Raw genomic sequence first — 22,197 nt, 5'->3', positions numbered from 1 at the left:
CAATTTCCACCCACAATCTCCGGCCCGACCCGTTGATCTACGCTGATTTATGGCGAGAACTCGGGGGTGTGGCAGTTTCGGGAGATTTAATATATTTTTTTTTTAGTTTCTTTTTATTTTTTATTATGGTGGTTCTCTAGTGTCTGTCATTTATGTATAGGTTAAGTGTTTTTTTATACATACTTTTTTTTGTATTCTGTATGTTGATGAGTGGTTCTTATTTGTTTGTTTTGCTTGGTCTATTCTTATCTCGCTGTCTGATCTGTCTTACTTCTTACTGTATTTTTACCTGTTTGTCTGTCTTTCTTTAACTCTATTTTACAAGCTCTTTATCTGTCTACACGTTTTCCCGTCTATCTAAATATGTTCGCTTGTCTTTTTGTCGGTCTCTCTCTCTCTCTCTCTCTCTCTCTCTCTCTCTCTCTCTCTCTCTCTCTCTCTCTCTCTCTCTCTCTCTCTCTCTCTCTCTCTCTCTCTCTCTATGCTCTCTCACTCACGCCCTCCCTCCCTCACTCTCCTTCTGGTGGTGATGAGCAATGCACGACACCAGTACACCAGTCTGATGTGGAGATGATTAAAGTACTCTCTCTCTCTCTCTCTCTCTCTCTCTCTCTCTCTCTCTCTCGTTATTCCCTACCATGCATCTTCCTCCCCTCAACAGTTTTTGCTCGACAAGTCTCGTCTCCCTTCCCTCGCCTTCCTCCTTCGCTCTTCCCAATTTCCTTTCGTGCGCGTCTTCGAGATCTCGAGAAATGCTTATTCTATTTCTTTCCTACTACCCTCTTCCTCGCTTCCTTTCAGATCTGAGTGCTCTTCCTTCTTTGTCTTCAGTCTTCCGAGTTTTCTAAAACAAGAGAAGTAACATAAATAGGAATACGGAAAAAGGTTAAACGTATTCTAAAAATGTTATAAAAAATAGTACTTCAATATAGCTGAGGGTTATAAAGCAAGCTGTACTATTTCATATGTTTTGGTTATCAGAGCGTTCCGTGTTCTGGTTCTGTCTCTGTATGTTTTCATGGACGTAAGGATGTATATATATATGTATGTATGGTGAACCCGTGATCGCCAACCAGTAGGTATACCCCAATGTAAAGGGCATTCTTGAGCTCGTAGGGCTAATTTCTGGGCACAGCTGAAACCACACAGACCGAGCACCCTCATGTCCTGTGCTCAAGGGAAGACAGCAACAGTTTCCGTCATATATTCGGTTATTCCTCCCTCTATCATATTTTTACAAGCCTTTCTTTGTTTTTTTTCCTTGTTTCTCCCTTCTAGCATATTTAGCACCGTCACCCTCTTCGTCCTCCTCCACTTTCTCTCCTCCGTCTAATCCTCCTCCTCCTTTTCCCCTCCCTTTCATCACCTTCTTTGCTGTTTTTCCCTTCTTTCTCCCTTCTACCATACTTAGCACCGTCACCCTCTTCGTCCTCCTCCACTTTCTCTCCTCCGTCTAATCCTCCTCCTCCTCTTCCTCCTCCCTTTCATCACCTTAATTGCTTCCACTTTTCCTTAATGTTCACCTTGACCTTCCTCTCTTCATCTTTGTAATTTCAGGTTCTAAAGCCCTTGGTCATTTCTATCATCTGTCCTCCTCTTCAACGTTTCCCCTTTCACTTATATCCAATATTTCCTCCTCTTCCTCCTCCATTTGTTTCCCGTTTCTTCTTGGTCTTTCTCTACCTTTGTCCTTTCCTTTTTCTCTTTACTTCACCCCGTCCTTATCTTCTCCTCTTCGTCTTCTTCCATCTCTCTATTATCTTTTCCATTCCTCCTTTTCGTTCACTTTCCATCTTTGCCTCATTCTCTTTCTCCATCTCTATCCCTTTGTTTCTTTCATCTATCCTCTCAATCCTATTTTTCTATTCCTTGGCTTCCCTCGGCCATTTCATGATCCCGGTAAGAGGGCGAAATGTTTTCAACTCAGGGAACTAGACACCCCTGCCTTGCATAGTCTCAGGTCACAAACAGCCTCGTAAGGACCATCAGGTCTGCTGTTGTTTGTTCTTCCTTTGTGTTCCTTCCCTCTAGCCACCTCCTGTTCTTTCCACTCCTAATGTTTTTCTCCTCCAGTCCTCCGCTGCTCCTCCATCCCTTACCAATCCCCTTCTCATCCCCGGGGAAGGCAGCACCGCGCCCCCTAATCCCTAATCACTCCCTCGGATCCAAGCATCAGGACCACCGAGGCTTTGTGTTTGCTCTGACCTCAGGTTCTCCCCCTTTTTGTTCCTTGCTCTTGATCCGCTTCACGATTTGCTTCCTCCTTTTGCTTCCTCTTTGCCAACTACGTTTTCCTTTTCCTTCCTTTCCTCTTCCTTTTTTATTCGCATTGTCTTCCTCATTCTCCTTTTCAGCTGACGCCTCCTCATTAATGTCTTCCTTCCCTTTCTTTTCCTCTTCCGTTTCCTTTTTCATATGTATTGTTTTCCTCGTTATCCTCTTCAACTAACTCCTCTTTCTCTTTATTTATTTCTTCCTCCTCTTTCTCTTCCCCCCATTCCTCCTGTTTCTTATCCTCTTTCTCCTCATCGTTCTCCTCTTCCACCTGTACTTAGGGGCGCCTGTTTGTTTTAATAAGAGAAGATATGGACGAAAAAATGGGAAACTATAACAGATAAGCGAAGTGCAGAGAGGTGCAGAGAGCGCTCGTTGCATTCTCACCAGCTTCATGCTCTTTACTTTTCTATATTTTCATGTTTTCATATTTTCCTCCTCCTCCTCGTCCTCGTCCTCGTCCTCGCCCTCCTTTTCCCCGTGTCTCTCCCCTTCTCACCAGGCGCCGGCTCGTTCATGCTCGTCATTAATTAAGCAAAACTGACAAACAAATATTATCTCATTTGCTGCAGTGTGTTATTTTTTCGGCTTGTCTCTGATGGCGTTATTAAAGCTGACGACGGGATTATCTTGCGTCCACAGATGGGGGGGGGGGGGGGGGGGGAGAGAGAGAGAGAGAGAGAGAGAGAGAGAGAGAGAGAGAGAGAGAGAGAGAATAATAAATATGATAATTATGACAATCACATTAATAATAACATTAATAATAGTTATCATAACAATAAAATCAATAATAATGTCAGTAACAATAATATGAACATCAATAACAATAATATAGTCATTATAAATAATGATTAAAATAACAATAACAACAACAACAAAAAAATAATAATAATGATAATAAGAATTATAATAGTTATAATACAAATATCAATGAAAATTCTTCTTCTCTTCTTCTTCTTTTTATTATTATTATTATTACCATTATTATTATTATTATTATTATTATTATTATTATTATTATTATTATTATTATTATTATTATTATTATCACAGCAATAATAGCGCTAATAATCGCCGTCCATGGGTCCGCACCACGCCGCTAATAACGTCAATAACAGCCAATGGCAGGCATGAAAGGCGCCGTCCGCCGCTTTGTGCGGGGCGCGGCGCGGCGGCCATCGGGCGGAGGGCAGGAAATAAATCGTTCATTGGCCGGCTAAAGGCCGGGAAATGGATCGCTCAGTAAAATGGGACCAATCATGATCTGTTCCGCTCCCTTCAACCGTTATCATTTATATCTCAAACACGGCCCGATGACGGTAATAATGACGGCGGCTTTAGAGCTTCCCCCCAGCCATTGTGCTGCTGTCTGCACTGGTTTTGACATCAATAACACTAATGACAGTAATAACAATAATGATAACTTTAATGCCAATAATAATAATAATAATAATAATCATAATAATAATAATAATAATAATAATAATAATAATAATAATACTATTACTACTACTACTACTACTACTAATAATAATAATAATAATAATAATAATAATAATAATAACAGCAATAATATAAATAATAGCAATTCCGATAATGATAATGATGACTGATAATAATAATCATTTAATGGCCTCCCTGCACCTCATTCTCTAAATTGCTTCGGTATAATTACATTTTATCAGAATTCAATCATTAGAGTCATACTATCGCTCCCAGCTCTGATTAATAGCAAATTATAGAGCAATTACCTTTGACTTCTGTGCCAGTATCCTGTTCAGAGAAACGGTAACAGTTCAGCAGTAGTAGTAGTAGTAGTAGTAGTAGTAGTAGTAGTTGTTGTTGTTGTTGTAGTTGATTTTGTTGTTGTTGTTGTAAAGTTATATTAGTAGCAGAAGCTGATTTAACATTTGAAACTTTTGCTCTTAAGACAGACCGATAGTTTTTAGCGTAGAAAGGGACAGCTGTGAGTTACCGAAGAGTAGGGGAAAGGTGTCGGGAATGTTGTGTCGAGATGTCGGGGAGGTGGGAGGACAATCTCGCTTCTTCCTTCTCTCTCACTCGGTCTCATCACCGCCCAGCGAGGCACTCAAACAGCTACGAGAGAGTCAGGAGAGCGAGAAGCATTTGCACTCTCACACACGTAATGTCTGAGTAGGCCATAAAAATATTGATATGTGGACGAGAAGAGAAGGCGAAGATGTTAAGTCAGATGAAAAGGAGAAAGAAGAAGAGTAACTGGACGAAAGGGTTGGTTCATTAAAGAAGAAACTATTAGGTGAGCATGAATGTCCTGTTATTCCTCTTGCAGATCCTTACGTTCTGTTTTTCTTCCTTTTACATCGAGGTTTCGTTCGGCGGAGGATCGATGGCCGAGGTTTTAGGGAGCACTCCCATTGGCTCTTTGTGGAGAACCTGGACTCGGAGAAACTGTCCTGCGGAGGCTGAGAGGGACGCGGCCGTTTTTCCTTCTCCCGGAATTTACGGCTCGAGACGGTAAACTTGGACGAGTGATGAGGCCCGTAACTCCTCCTTGGACCTCAACTTCACAAACTAACCGAAGGAAACTTTCTGATAAACCTTCCCCGAAAGCGAAATGGGGATGAAACTAAAGAAAAGAAGGATTATGAGGAAAAAAAGAACTAACAATCAACGGGGCCATGCTCGCCGAAGAGACTCTGGAGACCACGCAACGACCTCCCTCCTCACGGCCTCTCTTGGCGGCGCTATACCAGTGCAGCAGAGCCTTTAATACCTTCACGGCCCGTAAATATGCGAAACTTACGTCCCCGGGGCAGCTAGAGGACCTGAAGGATGACAGTAACCCGGGATCGTCGAGCTCGTTAGTAATAAAAGCGTATGGGTGGCGTGGAATGGCGTGGAGGCTCGTCGTCTTGTTTTTACTGCCGGCCGAGTGGGGCTTCACAGCGGCTCTCCGGCGTTACGATTCATTTATAGGTAGTTTCCCGCCTCTCCTCGACTCTCCAGGACCCTCCAGCCTCACATTACCCGCTGGATTTGCGTCGCGGCCACAAAAGCTGCAGCAAAAGTTCGTTCATTCCTCCTCCTTGAACGCCCGACTGTGGTGCCCCGGCGTTCCTCTACTGAGCAGCGTTGTGAGGCCGGAAAATACGGGTTGTTGATGCCGGGAGTTATTAATCCTGACGGTCTCTCGCAGCTTAGCGTGTTGTCGGGCGTGTGTTTGGGTTTTTCTCTTTGGGTATGACAGAAACTTAATTGCGAGGATTTCCGAAATGATCCTGGAGACAGCACCTTCGTAAATGCTACACGTTCCAGGCGCTGCTGAGTACGAATACACAGCAGCGAAGGATGTTTGTGGTATCTCTCTGTTGGCCTCTCGTTCTGTTTTCTTTTGTTTGAGTAACGTATAGCAGGCTTTTCAGCTCCTATATATGTTTCTTAGCCTTAAACTGCCTCCCAAGTTGTAAAATATTAAGTAACACGAGAGTCGACTGTAGTTCTTTCACCTCTTGTTGTGTCATCGTCTTCGAGAAATCGTGGTATCGTTAAAATATTGCTAAGTATGATTATGTGAATGATTTTAGAACTCGCCTGAAACTCAAAATCTGTCTGTAATCTTTGGTTCTCCGTCCTCGTCTGAGTCTTCGTTCTCCTTATTCTTATCCGTCCATCTTCCTTCTCGTTCTCCTCCTCTTCCTCCTCCTGCTTCTCTTCCTCCTCCTCCTCCTCCTTCATCTGCCTATTTCCTCCTGTTTTCCCTAATCTTATTTCCATATCTTTCTCGTCTTACTCCTCCACCATTTCCTCTTCGTGATATTCCATCCATCTCTCCTCCTCCTCCTCCTCTTCCTTCTCCACCTCCTTCTTCTTCTATTTCTTCTCCTTCTTATCCATTCATTGCCCCTTTTCCTTCTCTTTCTTTCTCCTCCTCTTCCTCCTTTCCACCTCCTTCTTCTCCTCCTTCTTCTTTTCCTTCGTATCCATTCATTGCTCCTCTTCCTTCTCTTCCTTTTCGTTCTATTTTCTCGTTCTTCTTTTTGTAATTTTTTTCCTCTTATTCCTCTTCTTCGTCCCCTTCCATCTTCTCTTCCTCCTCTACCTTATCCATTCATTGTTCCTATTCCTTCTCTTCCTCTTCCTTCCCTTTCTTCGTCCTCTTGCTTCTTCTTTTCATCATTTTCTTCCACCTTTTCCTCTTCTTCGTCCTCTTCCATCTCCTCCTCCTCAACCTTGTCTATCCTTCTCTCTTGTCGTTCTTTTTCTTCATCCTCGCGCTTCCTGTATTCGTCATTCCCCTCCTCTCATTCCTCCTCTTCGTTCCCTTCCCTCTCCTCCTCCTCCTCCTTCTCCTCCTTGTTTATGAGTGAGAGACAAAGGCAGCGAGAGCCTCAGGTGTTCATTAGTCGATGTTTAAGCAACGCAAACAAACCGCGACGCATAAACTGGAGCAAAAGAAAAACAAAAACAACCTGAAAACACAGAATAAAACACCGAGGGAAAAATAACACACAAAGAGACCGAGAAAATAAACCAAACCGCGGTAGTATTGAGTTTTTATTTTTTATTTTTTGGTAATTTGAATAAAAGTCGTGGGGAGCCAGATGGGGTTCGCAGGAGACGCATATAATCAAGGAAAAAAAAATCGAAGTCCCCGAAATAGCAGAGGAACCAACCATGAATTTAATTTTCAGGACACTTAGAGAAAATGATGTTTATAGAAATACAAATAAAATAATGTGAAGGAAAAATTTCTTACTATCAAATGAAAAGAAAACTGAAACGGACACATACTAAAGATAAGGATATAAATAAACTAAAAACAAGAAAATGGGAAAAAATACACAAATAAATATAAATAAATGAAGAAAACAGCCAGTATGTGTGACGAGGAGGAAAAAAATCTTACTATCAACTGAAGAGAAAACTGAAACGGACACATACAAAAGATAAACAAGTAAATAAATAAACAAAAAAACAAGAAAATGGGAAAAAATACACAAATAAATATAAATAAATGAAGAAAGCAGGCAGTATGTGTGACGAGGAGGAAAAACATCTTACTATCAACTGAGGAGAAAACTGAAACGGACACGTACAGAAGATAGACAAGTATATAAATAAACTAAAAACAAGAAAATGGGAAAAAGTACACAAATAAGTATAAATAAATGAAGAAAGCAGCAAGTATGTGTGACGAGGAGGAAAAACATCTTACTATCAACTGAGGAGAAAACTGAAACGGACACGTACAGAAGATAGACAAGTATGTAAATAAACTAAAAACAAGAAAATGGGAAAAAGTACACAAGTAAGTATAAATAAATGAAGAAAACAGCCAGTATGTGTGACGAGGAGGAAAAACATCTTACTATCAACTGAGGAGAAAACTGAAACGGACACATACAAAAGACAAACAAGTAAATAAATAAACAAAAAAAAACAAGAAAATGGGAAAAAATACACAAATAAATATAAATGAATGAAGGAAGCAGCCAGTATGTGGGACGAGTTAGCACCATTAGATCAACGAATAATAGTAACTAACGACAAAATTCTGAAGGCTAGACGATGAGCAAACGATCTGACATAATCAACATCAGAACGATTTGGCAACTTCTAAAATGATGCTTAGATTACTGATACATAGAGCAACAAATTCAACCTGGTAGCTGCTGGGATCATGTTTCTTAAATGCCCCTCTAAGCGAGAAAAGAAGAGAAAAAAATCATCACTCACGCAAACCATTTCATAATATATATCAACGCATTTGTGATCAGTTTATGCATCATCTATTTTGGGGGGTTTATATCATGGCAAGAATGTGGCCCATCGCTGGTACACGGTAAAGCCACAAATTTGGCCCGTCGCTGCTACCGGGTTAAGGGAACGTAGGGGAAGGGGATACAGTAAAGGGCTGAGTCGATGTAGATTCATGAACTTATAAAAATGGAACAGGAAACAACAAACCAGAGTGATCCTTTTGGTAAGTACTGAGTTTAGTTCTGATAGTGGTTCTGGTTCTGGTTAGTATATATATCTCTGGTAGTGGCCATTTTTTTCGTATTTTATCTTCAGTTTCTTCTGTTTATCCCTTGTTATTTTTTTTTTATCTTGTTTTGTGAGGTTTTCTGTATCTCGGTATCACTTTCTTGTTATCTATTTCTACTTTAATCTTTCGACGTGTTTTAGTTTTTGTATTGGTCTGTTTGTTCTTCTGCAATTGTATCAGTTTCATTCTGTCTGTCTGTCTACCTGTTTGTTTGTCAGTCCGTCCGTCAGTCCGTTCGTCCTTCTTCTTTTACGTCAATTTCTCAGTTTTAGTTTGTCAGTCCTGTTTTTTCTTTCCCTTATTATCTTCTCTCGTCTCTCTCTCGTCTCTCTCTCTCGTCTCTCTCTCTCTCTGACCTCACAGCCTCTAATCTTCCGCCATAACCTTTTCCTTTTAAGTAGCGGAATATCTCACGTCCAAACTCTCTCTTTCCCTCTCCGACTCTATCTTTTCTGCCCTGCGAATGGTTCAGCTGCTCTCTCTCTGTCTCACTCTCTCTTTCTCTCGTATTTTCTTTCTCTCTCTCTCTTCAGCCACCAACTCCTAAGAAGTTTTTTCTTTTCTTTCTTTTCTCTATCTTTTCCTTTGCGTTGCTTCTTTGTATATTGTTTTTTATACTCCACCTTTTCTTATTTCCCCCTTTAAGCTCCCTTCCCCTCTCTCTCTCTCTCTCTCTCTCTCTCTCTCTCTCTCTCTCTCTCTCTCTCTCTCTCTCTCTCTCTCTCTCTCTCTCTCTCTCTCTCTCTCTCTCTCTCTCTCTCTCTCTCACACACACACACACACACACACACACACTCCTCCATTCCTTACCTAATACCCACGTGTAATTAAGACCTGAAATGGGTGAACCTCTGCTCGCGTCTGTCTTTCACTCTCTCTCTTTTTTTTTCTCTCCCCGCGACTCAATTTGCAAAATGAGACGAGTAAATGTACGTAACTTCCCTGCAGAGATTCGAAGGAGGTTTTTTGCGTAATTACGAATGCCGGTGTATCTGGTCCCGTTGCTGCTACATTTTCCCGAGCCCGGAGATCCGCGGAATGGGTTTATGCCGAGATATGCGATAATGGCAACGGCGGGGGCTCCTTTTTTTTGCGTTCGCGGAAGCTGCAACAATTGGACGATTTTTATGGTTCGACCGATACTGCGTAATGTAAGAGGGGGAGCAGAGAGGAGAGGAGGAGAGAGGAAAGGAAGGGAAAGAGGAGATGAAAGGAGAGGAAGGGGATGAGAAGGGAAAGGAAGAGGAGAGGGGAGGAAGGGAGAGGAAAGAAGAGGAAAAGAGAGAAGAGGTGAGGAGAGGAAAGGCAAGGAAAGGAAAGAAAAGGAAGGAAACAGAGGAGGAAAGAGGAAAAATATATGACAAAAAAGAGGAAAGGAAGAGAGGAAAGAAAGAAAACGAAAGGCAAGGAAGAGAAGGAAAGAATGGACAGAAAAAATGAAAAGAAAAACGAGGAAATGTGAGGAGAGGAGAGAAAAGGAAAGGAAAATACATAAGGGAAGGAAATAAGAGAATAGGAAAATAAAATAAAAGGCAAGGAAATTAAAGGCCATGATAGGAAACAAGAGAACAGAGAGGAGGAGGGGAGGGGAGAGGAGAGGGAAAGAGATGAGATGCGAGGAGGATAGAGGATTCCACACCCTTGCCAACGTTGAGCAAATTACCAAGCGCAACTTTTGCATAAGAGATTCGGATACCATTATGCGGGCTGGTGTGGTAGTGACAGATTCCCTCACCCCCTCTAATGGGTTCTGCAGCTACCCGAGTCCTCTTAGGTATTTTTAACTCTCCTGAAGCTGAACGAAATATATTATCCCTTCACCTAACAGTTTCAGTATCAATATTTGTTTACCTTTAATGACGAGACTATTTCATGCTTGTCTGCTTGTGATATCTGGTTTGTCTGTCTGTCTGTTTATTTTCTTCTACTTTTCTGCTTGTATATCTGTTTGTTCATTAGTCTGTATATCTATCTCGCAATATTTCTTCTTTATCCATTTCATATTGATTCGCCTGTCTGCTTTTCTGTCTTTTTATCTGCCTTTCTATCTGTCTATCAATTTATATTTCTGTCTAGTTGTATATCTTCTTTATGCGTTTTCTATCGATACGTCCAAGTACCTTTCTGTTTCGTCTGTCTGTCCGTCTGTCTACTTCTCTATATTTATGTTTGTCTATCCGTCTTCGTTTACCAGTCTATCTATGTGTCTATTTATCTATCTATCTATCAGTATTTCTTCTTTATGCATTTTCTATCGACCCGCCCCGCCATCAGTTACCGATATGCAAAGCCGCAAAGAACCCGTAAATAAAATCCACTTTGGTCATTTATTTCGAGGCGGGGACAACCTGCGGCAAAACTGGTAAATAATGCGCCCGAGAGACCGTGTACATGCAAATTGAACATGCACGAAACACACACACACACACACACACACACACACACACACACACACACACACACACACACACACACACACACACACACACACCGACACACACACACGTAGAGATAAGAAAAATAAATCGTGTCATATGCAGATGAAGTCCTTACGTAATACATTTCTTTTTCCCTCCAAGCTGTCCTCTCCATCCTGCCCGCCTTCCTGAGACTCCTTTCCTACCCTTTCTCTACCTTTGCCTCACTCATTTCCTCCATTTTCTCCTCTTCCTTTTTTTGGTTAAGTCACCCCATCTTATATTCGAGAGCGTTCCGTTTTCTTTCTCAGTCCCTTCATGTCCCGTCTTAGAGCATGTTTAATAAATTCTCTTCACACCCAGCTGCTGTTCACCTGTCCTATGTTGATGCTTGATAAACAGGTGTGTGTGGGAAGTCTGGGAAAGGTTATATATGTCATTCTGAACATCGGATTCGCTATTCAATCTTTTCAATCATAAATTTTAGAATAGCCTTCATTCTAGATATTTTTTTCCTTCGTAAGGCTTTAAATCCTTGAAGAGACGGATATTATGACACTTTTGTAACTAGATTCTAGGAACTCATTGCCATTTTTCTGGTGTTTATATTAGAGTAGCATTTTGTAGACATTTATGAACCGTTTATTGTATATGGCTCGAGTAATGACTTCATAAACATTAAAAAATATTGAAAAACTCTGCGGAGACGAGAACAAATCTTTCACGAGTCCTGCAAATGCCTCCCACCAGCTCCTTCCTTTCCGGCGTTACTCTCCCCTTATTTGCGAGTTTTATTGATCTTATTTCTATCCTCCTCCTTCCCTCATCTTTCCCCTTTTCTTCTAAGTACTCCTCCAACGCTTTCTTTTCCGCTTTCTCTTCTTCATTGCACGGTTCCACTATTATTTTTTTCCTCCGCTTCTTCCTTATCTCTCTCCTTCTCTATAAGTACCTCTCTCACCTTCCTTCCTTTTCTCTTCTTCGTTGCACGGCTTCCAAGTCACTATTTTTCCTCCGCTAATTCCTTTCTCAGTTCTTCCCTAAAGTACCTCTCCCAACTTCCTTCCTTCCTTCTCTCTCTTCCCTCGTTTCTTCCGCTGTCCCACTCCTGTCTTTTATTCATTTTCCTTCCCGTATCCTTCCCCTTGCCACCCTCCATCCCCACTAGGACCTCTTTTTCCACTCCCTCTCCCTACCTCTTCCCCTTTCCCCCTTCCCGCTCCCTCCCCTTCCTACCTTCCCCTCCTCCCCTCCCTTCCTACCTTCCCTTCCTCCTCTCCCTCCCCTCCCTGTAATGTACCCCGGCCTTAGCGGATCTAAAACTTGTGGTTCAAGGATCTGGCCTCGAGGCGGCCCTCATTACGCTCCTACAGCCCCGAGGATTTATTCACTAAGATCCCGGGATTTCTGCCTTGACGTAGCCCAATTTATCTATTGAAAAAAAAATCTCTTTGAGGCTCAGGGCGTTTTCCGTGGCCCGGGGAAGGTTGGAAGTTCAGTCGCAAGATGGATCCACCTGCGAGTTTATTTTTTTTTAGGTTTTGTTAGAGAAAAATGAGTGTGTTAAAAAGGATGATTAATTAGGGAGGAGCAAAAAATGGTGTTTATTAATGATGGAGGGATGTGGTAAGGCAGGTGTACGGAGGTGTTGTGGTAAGAGAGGTGTGTAAAGGTGTGTTGAGACAGGTGTGTAGACTATGGGTACGTTTGCATGCTGGAAAGATGATGTTGAAGATATTTTTTTAAGGTAAGAAGATAAACATACAGGTATTGAGAGAGTAAGATAGATAGATAGATAGATAGATAGACAGATAGATAGATAACGATAGAAAAAAAATGATTGAATGACGAATGATATAGACGGACAAACAGACCTATTTCCATGATTAAAACGGAGGGAAATAGTGTATGTTCGAGTTTGTGTGTTTGCATGTGTGTGTGTGTGTGTGTGTGTGTGTGTGTGTGTGTGTGTGTGTGTGTGTGTGTGTGTGTGTGTCAGGGATTTTTCAGATATGAGATGCTTGTCACTCAAACATGATAATATATGCATTGAATCACGGATGAAAATATGATCCTCCTCCTCCTCCTCTTCCTCCTCCTCCTCCTCCATCTCCTCTTTCATCCGCCTCCTCCTCTCTCCTGTTCTCTCTAATCTAATTTTCTCGTCTTTCTCTTCTTATTTCTTTTCCTCTTCCTCTTATTTCTTTTCTTTTTATCACCTTCTTTCTCTCTCATCTCACACATTCTTCCTTCTTCCTCTTTCATCTGTATTTACCTGTTCTCTTCATTTCTTTATCTTTTGTTTCCTTCTCTTCTCCTTTGTCTGTTTCTTCTCTCTCTTCCACATATTCAAAAGCACTTCTCCCCTCGTTCTTTATTCCTCATTTTCTTTGCTTCAGTTTTTTTCTACCTTTTTTTCTTCTTTCTCCGCACTTGTTTTATCTTTATCTGTTATCTTCATTTCCTTCTCTTTCGTTTCCCTCTTTTCTGTTTTGTCTACTTCTTTCTCCTCCACTTATTTCAAAGCTCTTATCCCCCTCGCTCTTTATTCCTCATTTTTTCCTATTTTTATTTTGTTTTTGTTTTGTTTTCCTCAACATCGCCACCGGATCACAGTCTTTACGAGTCGAAGCTTCATTACGTGGGAGTCGTTCACGGTTCGGGGCTTCGCAGGTGCGCAGAGCTGTCGTCACTTCCACTAATTATGCGTCAGGAGTCAATTATAATATTTAAACACCTGGCTGACTGGTTGATGCTGATGGTGATGATGATGTCCTGCTCAAAATGAACTGTCGCGGACACACACACACACACACACACACACACACACACACACACACACACACACGAATTTGAAAGATTCCCACCGTTTGAAATGCTTCGTGAACTGTTTCGCTTTGGTAATTCAGTGCTTCGTTAGGCGTTTTTGAAGATGTATTTATATTTTTTTGGTCGATCTTGGTGGTTATTTTATTCATTCATTTACTATTTCGTTTTTCGTCTCAAAGAAAAACGCTGAGTATCTTTCCAATTAAACGAAGAATGTTGTATACGTGTTATGTTTGTGTTTACCTTCAAGTAGATATTGTCGGTGACTGGCAATTTTCAGTGCACTTTTATTTCAACTTTATCACTAATATAAAACAAAAACTGTACACACAAAAAAAGAGAGGAGAGGAGAGAGAAAAGAGAAAAGGGAAGAAGAGAAGAGAAGAGGAGAGAGAGAGAGAGAGAGAGAGAGAGAGAGAGAGAGAGAGAGAGAGAGAGAGAGAGAGAGAGAGAGAGAGAGAGAGAGAGAGAGAGAGAGAGAGAGAGAGAGAGAGAGAGAGAGAGAGAGAGAGAGAGAGAGAGAGAGAGAGAGAGAGAGAGAGAGAGAGAGAGAGAGAGAGAGAGAGAGAGAGAAGGAGCAGTAAACAATCGCAGTGCTTCGAGCCTCATCATTGATTCACTCGGAGCTTCGTTAGTCCCTCTCGCTCCAAAGAAGTGAGGGAGAAAAGTTCAATTAATCAGCAAATTAAAGTTACAAGTTCCTCAGGTGAATTGCTAATTAGTCAGGATTCAATTTCCCTCTCGACTCTTTTTTTTTCCACTCCAGGTTCCCCTTTTCCGTCCGTCTCTCTCTCTCTCTCTCTCTCTCTCTCTCTCTCTCTCTCTCTCTCTCTCTCTCTCTCTCTCTCTCTCTCTCTCTCTCTCTCTCTCTCTCTCTCTCTCTCTCTCTCTCACCTCGTTTCTCTATTTCAGTTGAATGTTACCATGTCAAAATCAAGTAAATGCTATTTCGCCTTTTAATTCTATGGTCTTTCTCACTGGTAACGCAATTCCCTTCCCTTTGACGGTGGCCTTGGGTGGAGGGCTTGGCAGCGTTTGACAACTCGGAGGTCTACTTTTTAGGCGGGGAACCCTGATCCTTAAGGTAGACACTCCTCGTTAAGTACATATTGGAGTTAATGCTATAGCGATATATTCCTTACTCTTGAACTGTTGCAATGAGGGAGAGAAAGCAGAGTAAGGCGAGAGGAAAATAATACCGAAGAAATGTAAATCTTGGACGAAAATGGACGGTGGGGATTAGCGAGAGGAAAAATAGTCTTAGTAAACGAGCGAAAGCGAAAAAAGAAACATTTAATACGATAAGGACGCGCAAGAAATGGTACAGACATCAGGGAACAAAATATTTCGACGGAGGAGAAGAGACTGGAGGAGGAGGAGAAGGAGGAAAAGAAGGAGGAAGAGGAGGAAGCTAAAAATAGAAGAGATGGGAGAAATGAGATAAAAATTACAATGGGGATTAAGAGAAGGGGGAGAAGGAGGAGGGGGAGGAGGAGGAGGATAAGGCTGACGAAGACGACGAGGACGAGGACGAGGACAAGGAATGAGAGAGGGACAAGGAGGGTAAAAAAAAAGGAGCAAGGTGGGCTGAATAAATTTAGGTGCAGGTTAAGGAGGAGGAGGAGGAGGAGGAGGAGGAGGAGGATGGTGGACGGAGAGGTATTGAAGGAGAGAACGCATGAGGAGGAGGTAGAGAGGAGGCATGGAGGAGGAGGAAGAGGAGGTCGTGGCGAAGGAGAAGGCGGAGGATCAATGACAAGGAGGAAGAGAAGGCAGAAGAAAGGAGAAGTAAGAAGGAAGAAGAGGAAGAGAAATAAGAAGGAAGAGGAGGAGCAAGAAGGAGAAGGCGTAGAAGGCGGCGGAGGAGGAGGAGGAGGTACATTAGTGCCCCACCAACAATAGAAGGAAGGTCATTAGAGCGAGGATGGAGCTGTGGCCGTGCAGGTTAATTGCTACACATCTGCCGTTCCGCTAGACAGTCATCGGCGATTGGAAAGATGCACGGGTGATATGCCGGCCCGGGGAACGAGCGCTTAAAGGGGGACTCCGCTGCCTTGACGTCCGAATGGGTGCCAGATGGGGGCTGTTCCGGCATGCTTGAGTGGAATGAGTGCCCCGCCGGTGTATTTCCACTAGATTCCGGTGAGTGGTGGTCGGGGCCGGTGCCAAATGGAAGGTATTCCGGGAAGTGTCTGGAGTAGGGCAGGAATGGATGCCGCCGGGGGGTTGGAGGATGGGGGAGGGTGGAAGGGAAGGGAGGGTATTCCTGGGTATATATACATAGCCATGCGACGGTGATGTGTGCATAGGCAAAGCGAGGGGTGGGAAGGAGACGGGAGGGGAAGGGAGAGAAGGGAAGTGAAGGGTATTTCTGGGCATGCAGGTGTGTGCTGGGAAATGGAGGGACTCGTGCAAATGAGAGGGAAGGAAGGGATGACTTCGGGACTTGGGGAACGAGTGGAATCGCTAAGCACTGATCCTGTAAAAAGAGGATAAGTGGAGTGACCAGAAGAGGGTCAAATTCAGCTGGGGAGGTGTCTTGATATTTCCCTCTTAAAAGAGATCAAGTCGTAGACAGGAGGGAATACAAACGAAAGAAAGCCGTTCCAGAGTTTAACAGAGAAATGGAAATGGAAATAGTTCATAACACAGGACTGTTTTGAATAACACAACATTCACAAGGGCATAAAACCTACTGATGAATATAGGTGCGGCTAAAGCAGTTTACGACAGAGGGAAGAATGATTAGTGTTTGGCCTACCGACATAATTAGGACAATATTCGACAAAACATTCCTCAGTGGTGCGAGAAAACTGGTGAGAGGTCTGTTCGGTAGGTTGCCACGAAGGAAAGAATAAAAGAACGAGAGACCACAAGAGAGGTCAATTTCGGGTACTGGCTTGGTAAACTTGTGGGCCGCGATGACATAGCAGTAAACGTAATAAATATAGGTTCAATTACTGACTTGTTACTGGCAAAGGATGACGTGGCTGAAGGACAGAGGGACAGTTCGACGTCTGATTACATGGGAGATGGTGAAGATCGTGTACCTCATTCGTTCCTCGGCAGAATAATAAAGGTTGAACTGGGTGAACGTGGCCTAAAGTTACACGCCACAACACTTGATAAGAGTTAGGGATCCTTGCTTTTTTTATATTAAGAGGAAGCGGATAGAGAGCCTGAATAAAGATGAAAAAATAACAACGACATGCTGCTTCAACTAAAAACTAGAACTACAAAATAAAAATATCAGAACCTTGAAACTTGACACTACTCTTGAGACAATTTAAATCAAAGGAAAGAGACATTAGTAGGACCAAAAAACGCTACTTCCTGAGAGGTGACGCGGCGACAGGACCAACACTAAAGAGCAACAGATGACGCAAGAATCGAGGCTTTTACCACTGTGCCCTCCACCCAAGAGACTCGTAAGGTGAGGAACCTTTTTGCGAGGGGTGGGGTGGGGAGAAGAGCATCAGCCATTAGGTGACGAACGAAGAGAAAGAATGGAAGAGGAGAGGAGGGAGGAGGAGGGTAGGAAGAGCGATTAAGAAATGAGAGTGAGAGAAGGGAGTCAGTCGGCCATGAGAGAACCAGGATGTAAAAGGGAAAAAAAAATAGAGAGGTGTAAATGGAAATATATGAAGATGCAACGAAAAAAAACACCAAGACGAAACGAAAGAGCAGAGGAAAAAAAGGAAATAAAAAAGACGAAACAAAAAACGTGAATAAAGGAAAACAGAATGCCGAAAAAAAAATGCTTGCAGACGAAAAGAAAAATCGAAAAGGAAAAAAAAATACCAGAGAAGCCTGAGAAAGGAACACACGGAGGAGAGGAAAAAATCAAGGTAAAAATGGATGCAGGAGGAGGAAATGAAAGAGGGAGAGAGAGAGCAAGAGGAAAGGCGAGCCGAGAAGAAAAGGGGAAGAGGAGAAAAAAGACAAAATAAGAGAAAAAGAATGAGAAAGAGGAGGAGGCGGAGGAGGAGAAGGACGAGCAGAAAGAAGGAAAAGAAAGAGCGAGACGATAAAATACATGTGAAACTCGAGGGAATAAAGGAATAGGAAGGAAATAAGACTAGAAAATATGAAATATGATGGAGAGAGCAAACAGAAGGGAGTGAAAAAAAACAGGATAAAATATTGGGTTAATCTGACAATAGAAAATAAAGGAAAAGGTATAAAAAGAGGTGGATGAAAGGGGAAACATCTATTAAAAGAGGAGACTTAAAGGAAGATGAGGAAATGAAAAGGACGGAAGGAAAAAAAGCGAATATGAGAAAAAAAACAGGATAAAATATTGGGTTAAGCTGACAATAGAAAATAAAGGAAAAGGTATAAAAAGAGGTGGATGAAAGGGGAAACATCTATTAAAAGAGGAGACTGAAATGAAGATGAGGGAATGAAAAGGACGGAAGGAAAAAAGTGAAAATGAGAAAAATAACTTCAAGGAAAAATGGAAAAGTAAAGAAAGGAAAGGAGAGAAAGATGAAGGATAAAATAAAGACAAATAAAAAGGATTGAGAAGTTGAGTAATAGACTGAAGGAAAAGAAGAGAAAATAGATGAAGGGTTGAAGAGAAAAAAACCAATAAAGGAGTGGAAATGAAGGGAAGGAGAGAAGGAAAGGGAAAATAACAGAAAATGAAAAGACGAGAGAAAAAGGAAGAAAGGAAGGGGAAGGGAGGGTAGAGGAAGAAAGAATAGAAGGGACAAGAAAGAGAGAAGAGGAGAAGGGAGGAGAGGAAAATGTAAAATGACAGGAAATGGAAGAACGAGGTAAAAGGAGAGAAAGGAAGGACAAGGGAAGGTAGAGGAAGAAAAGAATAGAGAAAACCGGAAAAACAGGGAAGGAGAAGGGAAGAGAAGAAGAAGAGGGAAAGGTGACATGATAGGAAATGGAAAGAAGGACGAGAAATAAAGGAGAGAAAAGGAGAGTAAAGGAAGAAAGACTAAAAGGGACGGGAAAGACAGGGAAGGAGTAGAAGAGAGAGGAAAGAAAGGAAAAAGGACAGAAAAGATAGAGGAAAGAAAGGAAGAGAAAAACAGGTAAATGAACAGGAAATGAAAGGAAGGAGGAGAAAAACGAGAGAGAGAGGAAGGGGAAGGGAGGGTAGAGGAAGAAAAGAATAGAAAGGACAGGAAAGACCGGATAGCAGGAGGAAGAGGAGGAGGAGGAGGAGGAGGAGGAGGAAGAGAGGAAGCCATCTGTTGGGAGTGAGGTGCATTAAGGAGATTGAAGCCTTTGTGCGCTGGGCTTGCCATTATCTTCCCTTCAATCGCCTGTGATTCCACCATCTTTCGGAGAGGGAAGGGGGGAGGGAGAAGGGGGGAAGGGGAAAGGGGGAAGGGAAGGGAGGAAGGGGAAGGGAGGAGAACAGGGAGCGGTAGGTTAAGGGGGAAGGGAGGAGGAAGAGGGAGAAGGAAGAGGGAGCGAGATGGGAAGGGAGGTGGAGGAAGAGGGAGCGGCAGGGGAAAAGATGGAGAGAAGGAGGGAAAAAGGGAGAAGGGAGTGTGGAGTGAATGCATCGGGAGAAGAGAAATAGGGAGGTAGAGGAGGAAACGAAATGACGGGAAAGGATGAAGGGAAAAAGGAAGAATAAAAGGGAGGGATGGGACAGTGAGGGTGGAAGCATCAGGAAGGAGGAACAGGGAGGCAGGTGGAAGAAGGACGAATAGGAGAGATGGAAGGGAAGAAAAAAGAGGGGAAGGAGGGAGAGGGAGGAGAAAGGAAAGGCAAAAGGAAATGGAAGAAAAAGCGGAGATAATGGAGATGCAAACGAAAAAGGGGAATGGAAAGGAAAAAGAAATGGGGGAAGGGAAGAGCAGGAGTAAGGACAGGCGAAAGGAAATGAAGGAAAGGGGAGATAATGGAGATGGAAACGAGAAGGGGGAATGAAAAGGAAAAGAAATGGAGGAAGGGAAGTAGAGGAAAGGAATATTGAGGTGTATATCTTAAAATAGGAAAAACAAAGATGAATGGAGATAGACACGAGAGGGAGAGACAGAGGGTCGGGAGGGATGGAGAGGGGGAAAGGGGGAGAAAAGTATAAAGGAAAGGGGGGCTATGGGGAGGATGACTCAGGAAGAAAAATGAGTAGGGAGATAAATAGAGGAGGAATCGAAAAGGCGGGATGAAGGGTTAGAATATGGTGGAGAGGAAAGTAAAGGGATAATGGGGTGGATAAGTCGGGAAGGGAGGAATAAAAAAAAAATGGGGGAGAAAAAACGAAAGAGGAGATAGAAGGAAAGGACTGCGAGAGGGAAGGAGTAACAAGATAGAAAATTTCGGTCAATATTCATTTCTTGATTAATGCTACAATGGATACACACACACACACACACACACACACACACACACACACACCAAAGATTCACACAAACAAACAAACAAATAAATAAGCAAACACACACACATAAACACATATAAAATGACTAATATCAAAGCAAATAAACAAATTAATGAGCTCGTAAAATGTGGGAGAGTCAAAGTGTATGGGGGGAAAGCAGCTCATCCATACCAACACACAGCAGAAAAAAAATAACGATTATACAAACTCAAACAAACAAACAAACAAACTGAGATACAAACACACACCTTTGGACCTATACATGAAAAAAACCCTTAGGGGTGAACCTTATCTAGGGAAAAGAACCTCATCCATAACAATCTATTTATAACACCAATAAGGAATGATATAAACGCACAACATCCACCTTCAGACCCTCACATCCACCAACAAAATTATGGATGAATCTTAAATGGAAAGAAAGAGGCTCATCTATACCAATCTAAGCTCTTATTTTCATTTATATCAATTTATATCTTAATTACGAGTTCGATTAATTCTGTTTTAAATACGAATTCAACTTGGCAATGTCCTGGAAGATCCGAGAAAAGTGAAGGGAAGAAAAAGTGCTTTAAACTAGATAGAGGGAAGCATAGAAGGAGGTAAGGGGAAGGGAGAGGGAGAGGGAGAGGGGAGAGGGAAGGAGTCGATGAAAAAGAGAGAATGCGAGAAAGGGATGGAGGAAGGGAGAAGAGGAGATAGGAAGGTAGAAAAGGGAGAAGGAAGGAGTCGATGAAAAAGAAAGAGAGAGAGAGAGAGAGAGAGAGAGAGAGAGAGAGAGAGAGAGAGAGAGAGAGAGAGAGAGAGAGAGAGAGAGAGAGAGAGAGAGAGAGAGAGAGAGAGAGAGAGAGAGAGAGAGAGAGAGAGAGAGAGAGAGAGAGAGAGAGAGAAAGGGAAGGGGGCAGAGTGAAAGCGGACAGGAAGGTAGAGTGGGAAGGCAGCTGTCGGTCTCCCTGTAACAAGTCGATATGTTTTGTCTCCCGAGCTGAAATTTATCCAATCATCCCTTCTTTCTCTCTTTTTATCTTCCGCTCTTTTTCCTCCTTTCTTTCTCTGCGGGTGGAGATTAAAGAAAAATTAAGTCAGATGAGGTTGACTTAAAGGTGGAGGGAGAGAAGACAAAAAGAGTTGGAGATAAGAGAGGGAGAAGGATGAGGAAGCTAAATGAATGAGAAGGGAAAGGAAATGATCAAACGTGGCGAATGGGAGGAAAGAAGGGGTGGAGGGACGGAAGGGCCACGAAGGAAGGCATGAAGGAGCTGAGGAAAGAGAGGAGATAATGAAGAAGGGATGGAGGAGAGGAAGGAAGGAAGGGTAGGAGTGATCAGTGAAGGAATGCAGGAATGATCAAAGAAACGAACGAAAGAGGGAAGGAAGGAAGGGAGAGAGGAAGAAAGGTGACAAGGGACGATGAAGGAAGGCAGGAACGAACGAAAGAACAAAGGATAGAAGGAAGGAAGGAAGGATAGGAGGGATTATGTGGAAGACGGGGGAAGAGAGCGCCAAAGAATAAGATTGAGATAATTCACTAATGCTCTGCTTAAAAGATTGGACCATGATGACAGAGGAAGACAGAGGCGAGGATGAGAGACAGACAGACAGGTAAAAATAGACAGATTAAGATAAATAGGCAGATAGATAGATATAGATAAATAGATAGACAGAAGTATGTACAGAGAGAGATAGATACATGTAAACAGATAGATAAATGGATGAACAAACACACTGAGAACTAAATTGAATTCAACAACTAGAAAAAAAAAAGGTTACAACAATTACGGAAGGGAATTAAATTGAACTGAAAGCAGAGGAGAGAGAGAGAGAGAGAGAGAGAGAGAGAGAGAGAGAGAGAGAGAGAGAGAGAGAGAGAGAGAGAGAGAGAGAGAGAGAGAGAGAGAGAGAGAGAGAGAGAGAGAGAGAGAGAGAGAGAGAGAGAGAGAGAGAGAGAGAGAGAGAGAGAGAGAGAGAGAGAGAGGAGAGAGAGAGAGGTGGAGAGTGAGTGGAGAGAGAGAGAGAGAGAGAGAGAGAGAGAGAGAGAGAGAGAGAGAGAGAGAGGAGGAGGAGAGAGAGAGAGAGAGTCTCTCTCTCTCTAGATCTCTCCCTCTTCTCTCTCTCTCTCTCTCTCTCTCTCTCTCTCTCTTCTCTCTCTCTCTCTCTCTCTAGAGATTCTCCCTCTGAGAGAGAATTCCTCTCAACAAATCCAACCACTTTTTCTCTTTTGCCTTCCTCTCCCCCTCTCCTCTCTCCTCTCCTCTCTTCATCCTCTCTCTCCCTCCTCCTCCCCTCTCTCCTTCTCC

This window comes from Eriocheir sinensis, chromosome 40 (genome assembly GCF_024679095.1).
Source record: "Eriocheir sinensis breed Jianghai 21 chromosome 40, ASM2467909v1, whole genome shotgun sequence".
NCBI classification, from domain to species: domain Eukaryota; kingdom Metazoa; phylum Arthropoda; class Malacostraca; order Decapoda; family Varunidae; genus Eriocheir; species Eriocheir sinensis.
The sequence above is the reverse complement of the archived record's forward strand: the minus strand, read 5'-3'. Positions refer to the sequence as shown.